This window comes from Pinus tabuliformis, chromosome 3_1 (assembly GCF_031772625.1).
Source record: "Pinus tabuliformis cultivar Carrire ecotype Pingquan chromosome 3_1, CPIR1, whole genome shotgun sequence".
NCBI classification, from domain to species: Eukaryota; Viridiplantae; Streptophyta; class Pinopsida; order Pinales; family Pinaceae; genus Pinus; species Pinus tabuliformis.
The window spans coordinates 112,551,309-112,569,485 of NC_142301.1; the positions used below are offsets into that span (position 1 = coordinate 112,551,309).

The following is an 18,177-nucleotide window of genomic DNA, read 5'->3' on the forward strand; positions in this document are numbered from 1 at the left end:
GCTACAACCTCCTAACAGAGATTTAGAGCTGGTGCAAAGTTGGATTCATCTTTATTGAGCAAGAAAAGAAGAGTTACATCAAAACTGTCCACAAGGGAAACTTGAAAATGTGCTGAAAGCAAAGCTAATCTAATGCCTAAAAATCGAACTACAGACTAACTAACTTCTGCCTACAAAATGACTAACCATTGGCTACAAAATGACTAACCACTAGCTAACCAAAATGAGGCCCTAAGCCTTCTTATTTATACAAATTGAGGACCCCAACAGTCCTCCTAAACTTTAGGGACTCGGCTGCCCAAAACTTGTAGTTAACAGCAGTCCTACTTGACTTGCTTGGCTGCCCTTGTGCTAATTGATTTGGTGGCCCTTGAACTCCGAGTTGATGGTGGAGAATTCGAGGTAAGGGCCCATAAATGAAGGGGACACCTTCCTACAAATCCTCTCCCTTGATCTCCCACGAATTTGGCTGCCAAGTGCTCATTAAGACCTTCAATTTTGTCTCCAAATTGACCAAAAAGGCTACACAAAGCACACATTAGACTTGTTGGCATAATGACTAACCCAATTCACTCTATTAGCATAAATATAATCAAAAACATGCAATAAACTAATGAGAATGGTGGATTAATTCGAGTTAGGAGGTTGAATGAGCCCAAATTATTATCCATTTTTGGGGCTCATCATCACCCCCTACTGAAAGTGTTGCTCATCTTTGAGCAACCAATCTATCTCCTCATCTTTGATGGCCTTGGTGGCCTCCTTTTCATGCCAAGCTTCTGAAGTAATGTCCTATTCTCTGTCATGAAACCATGCTTTTCTCTTTGCTTCTTCCCACTACCTGTGCTTCTTTTCCTAGAGAATTCTCAACTTTGGTATGATTGTGCAAGTATATTCAATATGATGGTGGCAATGGTGGTGAAAGGACATGAAACCAGTGGAGGATGGAAGAAAAAAGTGGTTGCATGCCTCCTCAACAGACTTCAAGCTTCAAATCCCTCTCCATAATTGATTCTAGCTTGCCCAAAGGCTTCTACAGGATGTTTTTGGTAAAAATACAGAACTTCCTATAGAAAGTCCTGTAGCTTCCTGTAGAAGGTTGAACCATGACTAAATTGTGCCCGAACCCTGAAAAAAATGAGTGTTCATGGAGGGGATGGATGTGAGGATGCCTGGGAACTTGGTAGGGACCCTTTTGCTTGTGCTGGGAGGCCATTTTCTGGCTTCCTGTAGAAGCAGTCAGTTGGCTTCCTGTAGAAACAGTTTTCCTTGATTTGGCTTGCTTAGCTGGGGGTGTCTTCTCTTTGACTTGTGTTTTTGTTGCCTTGGGTGTGCCCTTATTTGTTTGGACATTCTCAGTCCTCTCTGCCCGTGTTTGCAATCGTTTCTCCCTTGGTGTTTGTGCCTTCATTCCACCCATAGTTTTGGCCTCAGCAGCTTGGCATTTCACTCATTCTTCTTGTTTCTTCTGTGGTGGTCTGTCTTGTGTTTCTTTTCCATGTCCTTCCACTGCTCCTGCTATTCTGCTTGTTTGAATTCTTGTGCTTTTCTTGGCCTTAATGCAGCAAGCACAGCTGCTGCTTCCCTTGCCAACATTTCAGGGGATTTCTCTTTTTGTTGTTCTTTCCCTTCACTTCCTGTAGAAATCTCTATGCCTTCGTGTTGCTCTAACTGCTTTTTCAGCAGTGCATTTTCCTCCTGTAGCTAGGATTTTTGTAATGCTTTCAATGTGTCTCACCATGGCCAATTGTTCTCTTAATTCCTTTAGCTTGTCCTCCATGTGGTGTTGAGTGTTTTTTTTTCTAAATAAAATGCTCAGGTGAGAAAGAAGGTAGAACTGAAAACAGAGGGATAGCTGAATTTTCACCTTTTTCTGAAACCAAACAAGGAATTTCCCCATGTGCTTCTCCTTACAACATCAAATTGCAATATTTCCCTTTGTTTTAAACTGCTTTTATCCTGAATTTGACTCTCTGCTTTTGAAAAGAAGAATTTTGTTTTTACAGACAAAGTACAGATATGCAAATTTAAAATTTTTCATACACAGGCTGGCCTCCACAGCTGCATATATCTTCCCTATGGGAGAATTTTCTTAAAAAAACAGGAAACGTGGAGGAGAATCTTGATGCAGAAACAACTGGGAAACCCAGTGCAATACACAGGAAAACATTTTTCTTCCAATTCACAGGCAGATTTTTTCTCTGATTCCCCAATCTTATGCTGTTCAATTCACCACCTTTTCAAAACATACCATGCATAGAGGAGTTTTTTCGAGCCTACCTCGTTTTGAGATTTCCAATTCCGACGCAACAGACACGGGTTTCTCTGCTTCAGAAGGATATACTGTATTTCTTGTAGAACGTCTTCCTGTAGAATGCTGGCCGGCTTCTGTAGGATGTCTCTGCACCTTTGAATGATCTTGGTATGCGGGAGAATTTTGAACAAGCTGAAAAACTTGGCGAAGAACGTCAGTTTAACAGAATTCAGAGGCAGAGGATTCAGCCGAAGAGGTTTGAAAGTGTAAATGAATCAGCAGTTAACGTGAGTCTTCAGCCGAGCATTCCTTTAATCACTGCGTGATTTGTGGTGAGATGGCAGAGACGTGGGTTGCTCATGCAAATTGTTGGTCCCCTGCAGTGCCGTCTGCCTGTAATCCCTTACAATTAGTTGCACTAGGGTTTAAAATATCCACAACTGTCTGTGTTTTTTCCAATTTCACGTGAATGACCATACACGTATGCTGCGTGATTTTTGCCTGAGCGCTAGAGAACTGTATGCGGGGTTAACCTTGCTAGATTCATGGCTTACCCCACCATTCCATTCGTTCATGCATTTCTTTAATTAGATTCATGCAATAGAGGAACAAGTTTTAGTCACGTACCTGAAGTCAAATGGCTGCTGTGACCTGTCATTTACTGCATGCACTGGTTTTTGTGGTTACATGTGGCTTGGCTGCTAATTTTTGGTTGTTTTCCTTGTGCAGCTGTCCTCTGGCCGGATGCATGCTGCAGGAGTTCATTTCCACGCTCAGATCTGCAACCTCAAGCTGCTGCTGCTGAATTTTCACCGGACAGAAACTTGTTTTCGCCATTGCTCCCAAACGCTAGACCGGATCGATCTGAAACTTGTTGAGCACGTTCCTATCATCATTATGCATCTTCCATAGCAAAATTGCGATCAATGGATGCACATATTTCGAGAAAAATGGAAAATGGCTGAAGATTTCAGAGATCAATTTCTTGGAAACCGTGCATCGGAATTGGCTAAAACTGCTTGGGTAGGTTACTATCACCCATATGCATCTCCCCATGAAACAATTTTTGAAACGGATGCACGGATATGGAGAAAATGCAAAAATGGCTGATGGTGATGGAGGCTGATTTCTTGGAAACCATGCACCGGAATTGGCTGAAACTGCTCAGGCATGTTTCCATCACCCTTGTATGATTTCCTGTAAAACTGTTTTCAAATGGATGCATGGTTTTCAAGTTAGGGCAAAAACAAATTATGTTCTAGGTATTTTTGCTTCAAGGCATTCTGCAGTTTTGTTGCATGGTAAGAAAAATGAACTTGGGCTATGATGCAGGTATGGAGATGATGGAGGAGGAGTTTGAAGATTACAGGAGGACTTTTGAACCCTTGCGGAAGCTATTGTGTTCGCCAAACCACCTTTGTGCAATCCATTTTTAGCTTCTTGTAATTTCTACAGGAACTTCTTGTAGAAAACACAGTTTTCATAAAAGAAGCACAATGAGGTGGAAAAAATGATGGAGAAGGGTGAGGGATGGAAACATGGATGCTTGCAGGAATAACCAATAGATTCCAAGCTTTAGATCCCCTTCCAAAATTGAATCTGCCTCGCTTGAAGGTTCTACAGGATGTTTCCTGTAGAAATATAGGACTTCCTCTAGAAGGCACAAAAATTTCTTTGTCTTTGTTTTGAGTGATCCTTCTGACCTGCAATGTCCTTCTTACACCCTGCAATTATTCAATGGAAATTAGCTTTATTTTTCTTTTCTTTTTCTCTTTTTTCTTTGAAAAAAACAACTAGGGCGCCTCATGGAGGTTTTCACCCTAATTGCCTGCCCTGGGCACCTCCAAGGGAGGTTTTCACCCAGAGATCTTATTCTCTTTTCTCTTTTATCCAACCCATTGACCGCCTCATGGAGGTTTTCAATCAATGAGCCAATCTAAGGCACCTCCGAGGAGGTTTTCACCTTAGATTTTTATTTTTCTTCTTATTTTCATTTTTTCTTTTTTCCTTTTTTTCTACCCTACCCTACTTGAAAAACAAAATCATTTTCAAGTATAAGAATACTTCCAATGGAGCCATGTGCACATCGAGATTAGAGACAAGATGATGTGAAGGCTCGAAATGCATGCTTTGACAGCTGTCCAGATTTCAGAGACAAAATGATCTGACTTTGAAGGGATCAAACATAGCTGAGGAAGAGAGTACCGCTGCAACTTAGTGACCGTCTGAAACCATATCTCAATATAGCTCTGATATCCTTGGTTTTTTTTCTGATCTGGATCATGTTTCATGTCACCTTCTAACATGACTTCCTCATCTTCCTCTTTTTGTTGATCTTTCTCTTGAATACATGGAAGATTTGTTGGTAACCATGAAGGATCTTTCTTTATCTCAGCTTCTGATGTCTTCTCTTCATCAAGTAAAGCCCATGGTTCTTTGATTTCCTCTTCTAAATCTTCTTTTGCCTGATGTGGTCCTTCAATGCTTTCAATATAGTCTCTTTTTTGCAATACTCTTCCTGGGCTATGGTGAAGATCATTGAGCTCAAGAGCAGTTGTTTGGACATGTTGTGCCTCAGCTTTGCAATTGGGTTGAGCTGCTCCATGGTATGGTTTTGGAAATGGTGGTACGGGTAGTTGAGTGGAGGTGTGTATTTGAGATGGATGCAGATGGGGTTGTGGTTGGGTAGGCATTGGGGGTTGCCTTGGTGGAGGAGGAGGTGATGGTTGCAGTTGAGCAGGTGGTGGAGGAAAAGAAGTGGGAGGAGTGTTGTACTGGGGCCTCCACCTCTGATGAGGTGCATTCCACTGAGGTTGTGGCTGAGCATAAGAGTGAAACGAATGAGTAGCTGGTTGGGCATAATATGGATCTATGAAGGAACAAGGAGGAGGTGTGAACTAGGAAGGATGAGCAGGGGGACCCCAAGAAGGCATGAAAGTGGCTTGATAGGGGTCATAATAGGTCTCGGATGTCCCTTGCAGTTCCTGCTGGTAAGATCTAGGTCCATGTGGCCTCCTTTGGTTCATATAATAGAGTGATTCAATGGCTCCTTTGGCTCTCTGATATGCAGCTTTGATTCTGGGTAAGGAAGGGCACTGATCTGTAGGATGATATTCTTCACATACAAAACACACTTCTATGGAGTACAATGGACATTCGTTCCTAGGATGCTTTCTAGTGCACCTAGGACAAAAAATGGCCAAAGCCCTCTTGGCTTCTTCTTGCTTCTTTTGGATCCGCAAGGTATCCAGCTGCATGGCAAGAAACTGCCTCATATCACTCTTGAAATCTTCGATCTGATTTTCAAATTCGTCTTTGGACAAGGTGCTGCTCCCAACATTTCTGCTTGTAGCCATTTGCTCCAGAGGAATGTTTTCTTCTTCTTCTCCCCTAGAGGTTCTTCAAATATGTCTTGATGTCCACCCGGGGGTTCTTCTTATTCACAGCCATCGAAGAAGAGAGAAGGTTGGCTATGTGAAGCAAAGGGGGGTGTTGTGAAAATATTTTTCTAACTTATCTCTACTCCTACCAGGAATGAAAGGAAATCTTTTTGGTTGATTTTTGCTTTTTTTCTGCTTGTACCTGCAAAAACTAAAATAGATCGAATTGCAACTAACTATCTTGCTGAAATGAAAATGCGGAATTGAAATGAAAGCAGGAAAGGACTAATCTATTTTTCTCAAATGAAATTGCAGGAATTAAATGCTAGGCTACGCTTGTAGAATTGAAATGCTAATCTACGCTTGCAGAAATGAAATTGCGGAATTGAAATGCTAATCTATGAAAACAGGAAATGTCTACTCTACTTTTGCGGAAATGAAATGAAATAAACTACTTAGCAGAAGGTTGTAGTGGAAAATAGAAGAAAAGCAGCAATCACCAATACTCTGACGCTTCCCCGGCAATGGCGCCAAAAAGATGGTGAGCCCCAGTATTGTAGCAATAATGCTACAACTCCTGGAACTCCCTTCTTTAATTTTATCAACCCGGTAGTTCGTAACAAACTTGGAAGCGACGGTGCTGTATGCACAAGTACTAGCTCTTGCCGCAGCTATCACTTGGTCTGCTGGCACAAGTCCACTAGGGGCTTAAGCCAACCTCTATGAGCTCTTAGAAGAAGCTTTTTAACTGATGGATGAAAGCTAACTCAAAGGAAGCTAATCTACTTGCGGAAAGAAATTGAAAGCCAAAAAGAAACGCAAACCCTAGCAAACCCTAATTCTACCAGCTAGTCCTACTGACGCAAAGGAGAGCATGCAAACTACTGAAAGAGATGCCATTACTTCTATAGTTCGATTTTTAGGCAGTAGATTAGCTTTGCTTTCAGCACATTTTCAAGTTTCCCTTGTGGACAGTTTTGATGTAACTCTTCTTTTCTTGCTCAATAAAGATGAATCCAGCTTTGCACCAGCTCTAAATCTCTCTTAGGAGGCTATAGCTCTTGGGGTTGGGCCCATCTCAAGCGCCCAGTACCTCCTTTGTTTATCTTTATGTGTTTTTGCTGCATTCTTAGAATAAAATCTGATATTTATATTTAAATCTTGCTTTGTTATTTAGATTTCTTTTGATGGTTAAAGTAGCTTCTCATATTTAGAATAGATTGGTAGGATAATAACAAGAAAAAGGCTCCAAAAAAGGGTTAGCAAACACTTTTGGTTTCACCTCTTCCTTATTGGATTAGGGGCTGGAGTTGGAATAACCGTGTTGTCCCAAACAAAAACACTAGTTTTCTTTACCATGCAATCCTTAGTGTGTTGTTTTCATTTGCAGAGGTTGGTTACATGTTCAGATCTTTGAATGCTTCATTTCATAGTTAATATACATGGTTTCCTTGCAAATAAAGCTGTTGTCCATTCTCATTACTGTTAGCCAGATCTTATTAGGGTAGCATAGCTAGATCTTTGTTTTCTTGCATGTCTTTGTTGGTTCAGTTGGAAACACAAATTGCAGAGCACCTATACCACTTCTCTATCTGCCCAGACTCCCTCAAACCCATCTTCTCCATCTCCTAACTTGGTTTCTTGCCTCACGTTGCCACATTGCCCTCATAACCCTACCTTTTGTGCAGCATTATTCCAGCCTTCTTGGAACAAGTCCAGCCATCTACACCTTCTCCTCAACTCCATCCTCCAAGCCTTGAACTCCCCTACACCCCTATTTCACCTCCATACTCATTCCTCCACCTTTTTCCCTCCATCCATGCTCCAAAATTCCATTACTAAACATCCTGTAGAAATCCCAGAACATCCTGTAGAACCCCTGCAGACTTCCTGTAGAAGCTCATAAACGCAGTTTCTTGGCAGCCAAACTTTGTGAAACTCTCTGGAAGGGTGCTAGGGACCCCTTAGACCCTCTTTGAACCTTCCCAACCTTTCCCAAGCATTTCTCCCCTTGATCTACCCCTGCACAGTAAAAAGCCAGTTAGAAGCTACCAAGTTCCCAGGCATCCTCACATCCATCCCCTCCATGAACACTCATTTTTTTCAGGGTTCGGGCACAATTTAGTCATGGTTCAACCTTCTACAGGAAGCTACAGGACTTTCTACATGAAGTTCTGTATTTTTACCAAAATCATCCTGTAGAAGCCTTTGGGCAGGCCAGAATCAATTATGGAGAGGGATTTGAAGCTTGAAGTCTGTTGAGGAGGCATGCAACCACTTTTTTCTTCCATCCTCCACTGGTTTCATCTCCTTTCACCAACATTGCCACCATCATATTGAATATACTTGCACAATCATACCAAAGTTGAGAATTCTCTAGGAAAAGAAGCACAGGCAGTGCGAAGAAGCAAAGAGAAAAGCATGGTTTCATGACAGAGAAGAGGACATCACTTCAGAAGCTTGGCATGACAAGGAGGCCACCAAGGCCATCAAAGATGAGGAGATAGATTGGTTGCTCAGAGGATGAGCAACACTTTCAGTAGGGGGGTGATGATGAGCCCCAAAAATGGATAATTATTTTGGGCTCATTCAACCTCCTAATTCGAATTAATCCACCATTCTGATTAGTTTATTGCATGTTTTTTATTATATTTATGCTAATAGAGTGAATTGGGTTAGTCATTATGCCAACAAGTCTAATGTGTGCTTTGTGTAGCCTTTTTGGTCAATTTGGAGACAAAATTGAAGATCTTAATGAGCACTTGGCAGCCAAATTCGTGGGAGATCAAGGGAGAGGATTTGTAGGAAGGTGTCCCCTTCCTTTATGGGCCCTTACCTCGAATTCTCCACCATCAGCTCGGAGTTCAAGGGCCACCAAATCAATTAGCACAAGGGCAGCCAAGAAAGTCAAGTAGGACTGCTGTTAACTACAAGTTTTGGGCAGCCGAGTCCCTAAAGTTTAGGAGGACTGTTGGGGTCCTCAATTTGTATAAATAAGAAGGCTTAGGGCCTCATTTTGGTTAGCTAGTGGTTAGTCATTTTGTATCCAATGGTTAGTCATTTTGTAGGCAGAAGTTAGCTAGTTTGTATTTCGATTTTTAGGCAATAGATTAGCTTTGCTTTCAGCTCATTTTCAAGTTCTCCTTGTGGACAGTTTTGATGTAACTCTTCTTTTCTTGCTCAATAAAGATGAATCCAGCTTTTCACCAGCTCTAAATCTCTCTTAGGAGGCTATAGCTCTTGGGGTTGGGCCCATCTCAAGCGCCCAATACCTCCTTTGATTATCTTTATGTGTGTTTGCTGCATTCTTAGAATAAAATCTGCTATTTAGATCTAAATCTTGTTTTGTTATTTAGTTTGTTTTTTGATGAGTAAAATAGCTTTTCATGCTCAGATTTAGTTGATAGGTTGTTAACAGAAAAATCTTCAAGAAAAGGGCCAACAAACATCTGTGGTTTCACCTCTCCCTCAGTGGGATCAGGAGCTGTGACTAGGATGACTTTGCTGCCCACAAAAACACTGACTTTGCTTTGCCATGCAATCATTAGTGTTTGGTTTTCATTTGCAGAAGTTGGTTACATGTTCAGATCTTTGAATGTTTCATTGCATAGTTAATATACAAGGTTTCCTTGCAAAAAAAGCTGTTGTCCATTCTTGTTACTGTTAGCTAGATCATATTAGGGTAGGATAACTAGATCTTTGTTTTCTTGCATGTCTTTGTTGGTTCAGTTGGAAACACAAATTGCAGAGCACCTGTACCACTTCTCTGTCTACCCAGACTCCCTCAAACCCATCTTCTCCATCTCATAACTTGGTTTCTTGCCTCACATTGCCATACTGCCCTCATAACCCTACCTTTTGTGCAGCATTACTTCAGTCTTCTTGGAACAAGTCCAGCCATCTACACCTTCTCCTCAACTCTATCCATCAGTCCTTGGGTCATTTCAGGCCCCTACCCTGCCTCCCTATCCATTCATGCACCTTACCTCACTCACCCATCCTCCAAAATTACATTTCTAAACATCCTGTAGAAAAATTACAGAACATCCTATAGAAATCCCAGAACATCCTGTAGAACCCCTGCAGACTTCCTGTAGAAGCTCACGAATGAGGTTTCTTGATAGCCAAACTCTGTGAAACTCTTTGGAAGGGTGCTAGGGACCCCTTAGGCCCTCTCTATACCTTCCCAACCTTTTCCAAGCATTTCTCCTCCTTGATCCACCTCTGCACAGTAAAAATCTAGTTAAAAGCACATGCATGATAATTCTAATAACTGATTCAAAAATACAAAAAGATGTTTTCTTCAGGTAGAGGTAGTCTAGACACATGTATTTTACCTTCATAGAAGTAACGACATCTCTTTTAGTAGTTTGCATTCTCATCTTAGCATCAGTAGGACTAGCTGATAGAATTAGGGTTTGCGTTTCTGTTTGGCTTTCAGTTTCTTTCCACAAGTAGATTAGCTTCCTTTGAGTTAGATTTCATCCATCAATTAAAAAGCTTCTTCTAAGAGCTCATAGAAGTTGGCTTAAGCTCCTAGCGGACTTGTGCCAGCTGACCAAGTGACAGCTGCGGCAAGAGCTAGTACTTGTGCATACAGCACCGTCGCTTCCAAGTTTGTTACAATCTACCGGGTTGATAAAATTAAAGAAGGGAGTCTCAGGAGTTGCAACATTATTGCTGCAATACTGGGGCTCACCATATTTTTGGCGCCGTTGTGGGGGAAGCGTCAGAGTATTGGTGATTGTCGCTTTTCTTCTATTTTCCACTACAATCTTCTGCTAAGTAGTTTATTTCATTTCCATTATGCAATTTCGTTTATGCAAAAGTATATTAGCATTTCCCACTTTCATAGACTAGCATTTCATTCCTGCAATTTCATTTGAGCAAAATAGATTAGTCCTTTCCTGCTTTCATTTCAATTCCGCATTTTCATTTTAGCAAGATAGTTAGTTGCAGTTCAATCTATTTCAGTTTTGCAGGTAGAAGTAGAAAAAAGCAAAAATCAACTAAAAAGATTTCATTTCATGCCTTGTAGGAGTAGAGATAAGTTAGAAAAATGATAGCACAACCCCCCCACTGCTTCACACAGCCAACATTCTCTCTTCTTCGATGGATGTGATTAAAGAACCCTTAGGTGGACAACAAGACATATTTGAAGAACCTCAAGGGAAGAAGAAGAAGAAACCATTCCTCTGGAGCAAATGGCTACAAGCAGAAATGTTGGGAGCAGCACCTTGTCCAAAGACGAATTTGAAAATCAGATCGAAGATTTCAAGAGTGATATGAGGCAGTTTCTTGCCATGCAACTGGATACCTTGTGGATCCAAAAGAAGCAAGAAGAAGCCAAGAGGGCTTTGGCCATTTTTTGTCCTAGGTGCACTAGAAAGCATCCTAGGAACGAATGTCCATTGTACTCCATAGAAGTGTGTTTTGTCTGTGAAGAATACCATCCTACAGATCAGTGCCCTTCCTTACCCAGAATCAAAGCTGCATATCAGAGAGCCAAAGTAGCCACTGAATCACTCTATTATATGAACCAAAGGAGGCCACATGAACCTAGATCTTATCAGCAGGAACTGCAAGGGACATCCGAGACCTATTATGACCCCTATCAAGCCACTTTCATGCCTTCTTGAGGTCCCCCTGCTCATCCTTCCTGGTTCACACCTCCTCCTTGTTCCTTTATAGATCCATATTATGCCCAACCAGCTGCTCATTCGTTTCACTCTTATGCTCAGCCACAGCCTTAGTGGAATGCACCTCATCAAGGGTGGAGGCCCCAGTACAACACTCCTCCCACTTCTTTTCCTCCACCACCTGCTCAACCGCAACCATCACCTCCTTCTCCACCAAGGCAACCCCAAATGCCTACCCAACCACAACCCCATCCGCATCCATCTCAAATATACACCCCCACTCAGCTACCCATACCACCATTTCCAAACCCGCACATTGGAATAGCTCAACCTAATTGCAAAGCTGAGGCACAACATGTCCAAACAACTGCTCTTGAGCTCAATGATCTTCACCATAGCTTAGGAAGAGTATTGCAAAAAAGAGACTATATTGAAAGCATTGAAGGACCACATCAGGCAAAAGAAGATTCAGAAGAGGAAATCAAAGAACCATGGGCTTTACTTGATGAAGAGAAGACATCAGAAGCAGAGATAAAGAAAGATCCCTCATGGTTACCATCAAACCCTCCATGTAGTCAAGAGAAAAGTCAGCAAAAAGAGGAATATGTGAAGGTCATGATAGAAGGTGACATGAAGAATGATCCAGATCAGCAAAAGGACCAAGGATATCAGAGCTATATTGAGATATGGTTTCAGACAGTCACTAAGTTGCAGCGGTACTATCTTCTTCAGCTATGTTTGATCCCTTCAAAGTCAGATCATTTGGTCTCTGAAATCCGGATACCTGTCAAAGCATGCATTTCGAGCCTTCACATCATCTTGTCTCTAATCTCGATGTGCACATGGCTCCATTGGAAGTATTCTTACACTTGAAAATGATTTTGTTTTTCAAGTAGGGTAGGGTAGAGAAAAAAAAAATGAGAGAAAAAAATGAAAATAAGAAGAGAATAAAAATCTAAGGTGAAAACCTCCTCGGAGGTGCCTTAGATTGGCTCATTGATTGAAAACCTCCATGAGGCGGTCAATGGGTTGGGAAAAAAGAGAAAAGAGAATAAGATGTCTGAGTGAAAACCTCCCTTGGAGGCACCCAGGGCAGGCAATTAGGGTGAAAACCTCCATGAGGCGCCCTAGTTGTTTTTCAAAAAAAAAAGAGAGAAAAAGAAAAAGAAAAATAAATCTAATTTCCATTGAATAATTTCAAGTTGCAGCAATGTCATTGCAGGTCAGGAGGATCACTCAAAACAAAGACAAAGGAGTTTTTGTGCCTTCTAGAGGAAGTTCTATATTTCTACAGGAAACATCCTGTAGAACCTTCAAGCGAGCCAGATTCGATTTTGGAAGGGGATCTAAAGCTTGGAATCCATTGGTTATGCCTGCAAGCATCCATGTTCCCATTCCTCACCCTTTTCCATCATCTTTTCCACCTCATTGTGCTTCTACAGGAAGTTCCTGTAGAAATTGTAGGAAGCTAGAAATGGATTTCAAAGAGGCGGTTTGGTTAACATGGTAGCTTCCTAAAGGGTTTAGAAGTCCTCCTGCAATCTTCAAACTCCTCCTCCATCATCTCCATACCTGTATCACATCCAAAGTTCATTTTTCTTACCATGCAACAAAACTGCAGAATGCCTTGAAGCAAAAATACCTAGAACATAATTTGTTTTTTCCCTAACTTGAAAACCATGCATCCATTTGAAAAACCATTTTACAGAGAATCATACAGGGGTGATGGCAACATGCTTGAGCAGTTTCAGCCAATTCCAGTGCACGGTTTCCAAGAAATCAGCCTCCATCACCATCAGCCATTTTTGCATTTTCTCCATATCCGTGCATCCGTTTCAAAAACTGTTTCATGGGGAGGTGCATATGGGTGATAGTAACCTACCCAAGCAGTTTCAGCCAATTCTGATGCACGGTTTCCGAGAAATTGATCTCTGAAATCTTCAACTATTTTCCATTTTTCTCAAAATCTGTGCATCCATTGATCTCGATTTTGCTATGGGAGGTGCATCATGATGATAGGAACGTGCTCAGCAAGTTTCAGATCGATACGGCTTACCGTTTGGGAGCAATGGTGAAAACAAGTTCCGGTCCTGTGAAAATTCAGCAGCAGCAGCTTGAAGGTGCAGATCTAAGCGTGGAAATGAACTCCTGCAGCATGCATCCGGCCAGAGGACACATGCACAAGGAAAACAACCAAAAATCATTAGCCAAGCCCTCATACAACCAAAGAAACCAGTGCATGCAGCAAAGACTAGCGTCAGCACCTCACAGCAGCCATTTGACTTCAGGTACGTGACTGAACCTCGTTCTTCTATTGCACAAATCTAATTTAAAAACTGCATGAATGAATGGAATGGTGGAATTGAGCCACGAATATAGCAAGATTAAGCTGATAGTTCCTTTTCCAATTCTCTATCAATCAGCCAGGAATCATGCAACGTATGTGTTAGACAACTCACGTGAAATTTGAAAAAAACACAGACAGTTGTGGATATTTTAAACTCCAGTGCAACTAAGGGTAAGGGATTACAGGCAGATGGCACTGCAGGGGACCAACAGTTTGCATGAGAAGCGCACGTCTCTGCCACCTCACCACAAATCACGCAGTAATGAAAGGAATGCTCGGCTGAGGACTCACGTTAACTACTGATTCATTTACACTTGCAAACCTCTTCGGCTGAATCCTCTGCCTCTGAATTCTGTTAAACTGACGTCCTTCGCCAAGTTTTTCAGCTTGTTCAAAATTCTCCCACATACCAAGATCGTTCAAAGGCGCAGAGACATCCTACAGAAGCCGGGCACTCTACAGGCGTTTCTACAGGAATCTGCGCCACAGGAAACCCAGCATACGAAGAAGCTTGGATTGTTCACGTCAAGGGTGGCAATTCTCAGTGAGTGTAAAGCATGAGTATGAACAACCATGGGATAATGTCAAAGCCCATTTGACAACTTGTGATCCAAATACCAAGCATACAGTGCCAAATTCTGAGATTCCCCAAGAAGTTGTAGAAGACAAAGAAGTTATATTCACTTGTGATGTTACTTTCCGGGAGAGCCCTATGAAATGGGCATCACGTTGGGATACTTACCTTCTTATGACAGATGATCAGATCCATTGGTTCTCTATCATCAACTCATTGATGATTGTTTTATTTCTCTCCAGAATGGTTGCAATGATCATGATGCGAACATTGTACCGGGATATCTCAAAATACAACCAATTAGAAACACAGGGTGAGGCTCAAGAGGAAACAGGATGGAAGTCGGTCCATGGAGATGTGGTCAGGGCCCCAACCAATGCAAGCTTACTTTGTGTCTATGTGGGAACTGGAGTTCAGTTTTTTTTCCATGACACCAGTGACAATGATATTTGCAGTCCTTGGTTTCCTTTCTCCTTCGAACCGTGGAGGTTTAATGACAACTATGCTGCTATTATGGGTGTTTATGGGTTTGTTTGCAGGGTGTGCATCGTCACGTCTATATAATATGTTCAAGGGCACAGAATAGAGGAGGAACACGCTGAAGACAACATTCTTGTTTCCAGGCATTACTTTTTGCATTTTCTTTATTCTCAATGCACTGCTATGGGGAAAAAAAATCATCTGGTGTAGTTCCTTTCGGGACTATGTTTGCCTTGGTCCTTTTATGGTTTGGAATTTCTGTGCCATTGCTCTTTGTGGGCAGTTACTTTGGCTACAAGAAACCTGCAATTGAGGATCCAGTGAAGACCAATAAAATCCCCAGGCAGATTCCAGAGCAAGCTTGGTATATGCAGCCCATTTTCTCAAATACCAATTGGAGGCATTTTTCCTTTTGGAGCTGTATTCATTGAATTGTTCTTCATATTAACTTCAATATGGCTTCATCAGTTCTACTATATATTTGGGTTCCTGTTCATTGTCTTTTTGATCCTCATTGTTACATGTGCAGAGATCACCATTGTCCTGTGCTACTTCCAACTGTGCAGTGAAGATTACAACTGGTGGTGGAGATCTTATTTGACTACAGGCTCCTCAGCATTTTACTTGTTTCTATATGCCACATTCTATTTCTTCACCAAGATGGAGATGACAAAGCTTGTTTATGGAATTTTATATTTTGGCTACATGCCCATCATGTCATACTCATTTTTTGCTCTGACCGGTACAATAGGTTTCTATGCATGCCTTTGGTTTGTGCGGACAATATACTCATCAGTGAAGATTGACTGAGGCTCTGCATGTAGCTACCATTTTTCAGAGGGGCCGTTTAAGTTTTTGTTTAGGGGAATGGTGCTTGCTCCTTTTATGTTGTTTTAGAGGTTTTTGGGTAACATTACAGGAGACACCAATGTCAATGTGCTGCTGTGGGAGTTAATTCTGAAGATGTTGCAGGAACACAATGCCGAAAGGGGGCCTCCCAACACAAGCAGAAGGGTCCCTACCAAGTTCCCAGGCATCCTCACATCCATCCCCTCCATGAACACTCATTTTTTTCAGGGTTCGGACACAATCTAGTCATGGGTCAACCTTCTACAGGAAGCTATAGGACTTTCTACAGGAAGTTCTGTATTTCTACCAGAAACATCCTGTAGAGCCTTTGGGCAGGCCATAATCAATTATGAAGAGGGATTTGAAGCATGAAGTCTGTTGAGGAGGCATGCAACCACTCTTTTCTTCCATCCTCCACTGGTTTCATCTCCTTTCATATGATTGAATGAGCAGGCAGTGGGAAGAACCAGAGAGAAAAGCATGGTTTCATGACCGAGAAAAGGAAATCACTTCAGAAGCTTGGGATGACAGGGAGGCCACCAGGGCCATCAAAGATGAGGAGATAGATTGGTTGCTCAGAGGATGAGCAACACTTTCAGTAGGGGGTGATGATGAGCCCCAAAAATGGATAATTATTTGGGTTCATTCAACCTCTTAATTCAACTTAATCCACCATTCTCATTAGTTTATTGCATGTTTTTGATTATATTTATGCTAATAGAGTGAATTGGGTTAGTCATTATGCCAACAAGTCTAATGGGTGCTTTGTGTAGCCTTTTTGGTCAATTTGGAGACAAAATTGAAGGTCTTAATGAGCACTTGGCAGCCAAATTCGTGGGAGAACAAGGGAGAGGATTTGTAGGAAGGTGTCCCCTTCATTTATGGGCCCTTACCTCGAATTCTCCACCATCAGCTCGGAGTTCAAGGGCCACCAAATCAATTAGCACAAGGGCAGCCAAGCAAGTCAAGTAGGACTGCTGTTAACTACAAGTTTTGGGCAGCCGAGTCCCTAAAGTTTAGGAGGCCTGTTGGGGTCCTCAATTTGTATAAATAAGAAGGCTTAGGGCCTCATTTTGGTTAGCTAGTGGTTAGTCATTTTGTAGGTAGAAGTTAGCTAGTCTGTAGTTCGATGTTTAGGTAGTAGATTAGCTTTGCTTTCAGCACATTTTCAAGTTTCCCTTGTGGACAGTTTTGATGTAACTCTTCTTTTCTTGCTCAATAAATATGAATCCAGCTTTGCACCAGCTCTAAATCTCTCTTAGGAGGTTGTAGCTCTTGGGTTTGGGCCCATCTCAAGCGCCCAGTACCTCCTTTGTTTATCTTTATGTGTTTTTGTTGCATTCTTAGAATAAAATCTGCTATTTATATTTAAATCTTGCTTTGTTATTTAGATTTATTTTGATGGTTAAAGTAGCTTCTCATGTTTAGAATAGATTGGTAGGATAATAACAAGAAAAAGGCTCCAAAAAAGGGTCAGCAAACACTTTTGGTTTCACCTCTTCCTTATTGGATCAGGGGCTGGAGTTGGAATAACCGTGTTGTCCCAAACAAAAACACTAGTTTGCTTTACCATGCAATCCTTAGTGTGTTGTTTGCATTTGCAGAGGTTGGTTACATGTTCAGATCTTTAAATGATTCATTTCATAGTTAACATACATGGTTTCCTTGCAAATAAAGCTGTTGTCCATTCTCGTTACTGTTAGCCAGAACATATTAGGGTAGCATAGCTAGATCTTTGTTTTCTTGCATGTCTTTGTTGGTTCAGTTGGAAACACAAATTGCAGAGCACCTATACCACTTCTCTATCTGCCCAGACTCCCTCAAACCCATCTTCTCCATCTCCTAACTTGGTTTCTTGCCTCACGTTGCCACATTGCCCTCATAACCCTACCTTTTGTGCAGCATTATTCCAGCCTTCTTGGAACAAGTCCAGCCATCTACACCTTCTCCTCAACTCCATCCTCCAAGCCTTGAACTCCCCTACACCCCTATTTCACCTCCATACTCATTCCTCCACCTTTTTCCCTCCATCCATGCTCCAAAATTCCATTACTAAACATCCTGTAGAAATCCCAGAACATCCTGTAGAACCCCTGCAAACTTCCTGTAGAAGTTCATAAACGCGGTTTCTTGGCAGCCAAACTTTGTGAAACTCTCTGGAAGGGTGCTAGGGACCCCTTAGACCCTCTCTGAACCTTCCCAACCTTTCCCAAGCATTTCTCCCCTTGATCTACCCCTGCACAGTAAAAAGCCAGTTAGAAGCACATGCATGATAATTCCAACAACTTGAACAAAAATACAAAAAGATGTTTTCTTCAGATAGAGGTAGTCTAGACACATGTATTTTACCTTCATAGAAGTAATGGCATCTCTTTCAGTAGTTTGCATGCTCTCCTTTGCGTCAGTAGGACTAGCTGGTAGAATTAGGGTTTGCTAGGGTTTGCGTTTCTTTTTGGCTTTCAGTTTCTTTCTGCAAGTAGATTAGCTTCCTTTGAGTTAGCTTTCATCCATCAGTTAAAAAGCTTCTTCTAAGAGCTCATAGAGGTTGGCTTAAGCCCCTACCGGACTTGTGCCAGTTGACCAAGTGACAGTTGCGGCAAGAGCTAGTACTTGTGCATACAGCACCGTCGCTTCCAAGTTCGTTACAAACTACC

The 18,177-nt window shown here is 41.8% G+C and overlaps 1 pseudogene; it reads left to right on the forward strand.

Moving 5' to 3' along the window:
* Positions 1–15,488, forward strand: part of LOC149186031 (transmembrane 9 superfamily member 7 pseudogene) — a 51,758-nt pseudogene extending 36,270 nt beyond the window's left edge.
* The last annotated feature ends 2,689 nt before the right edge of the window (positions 15,489–18,177 follow it).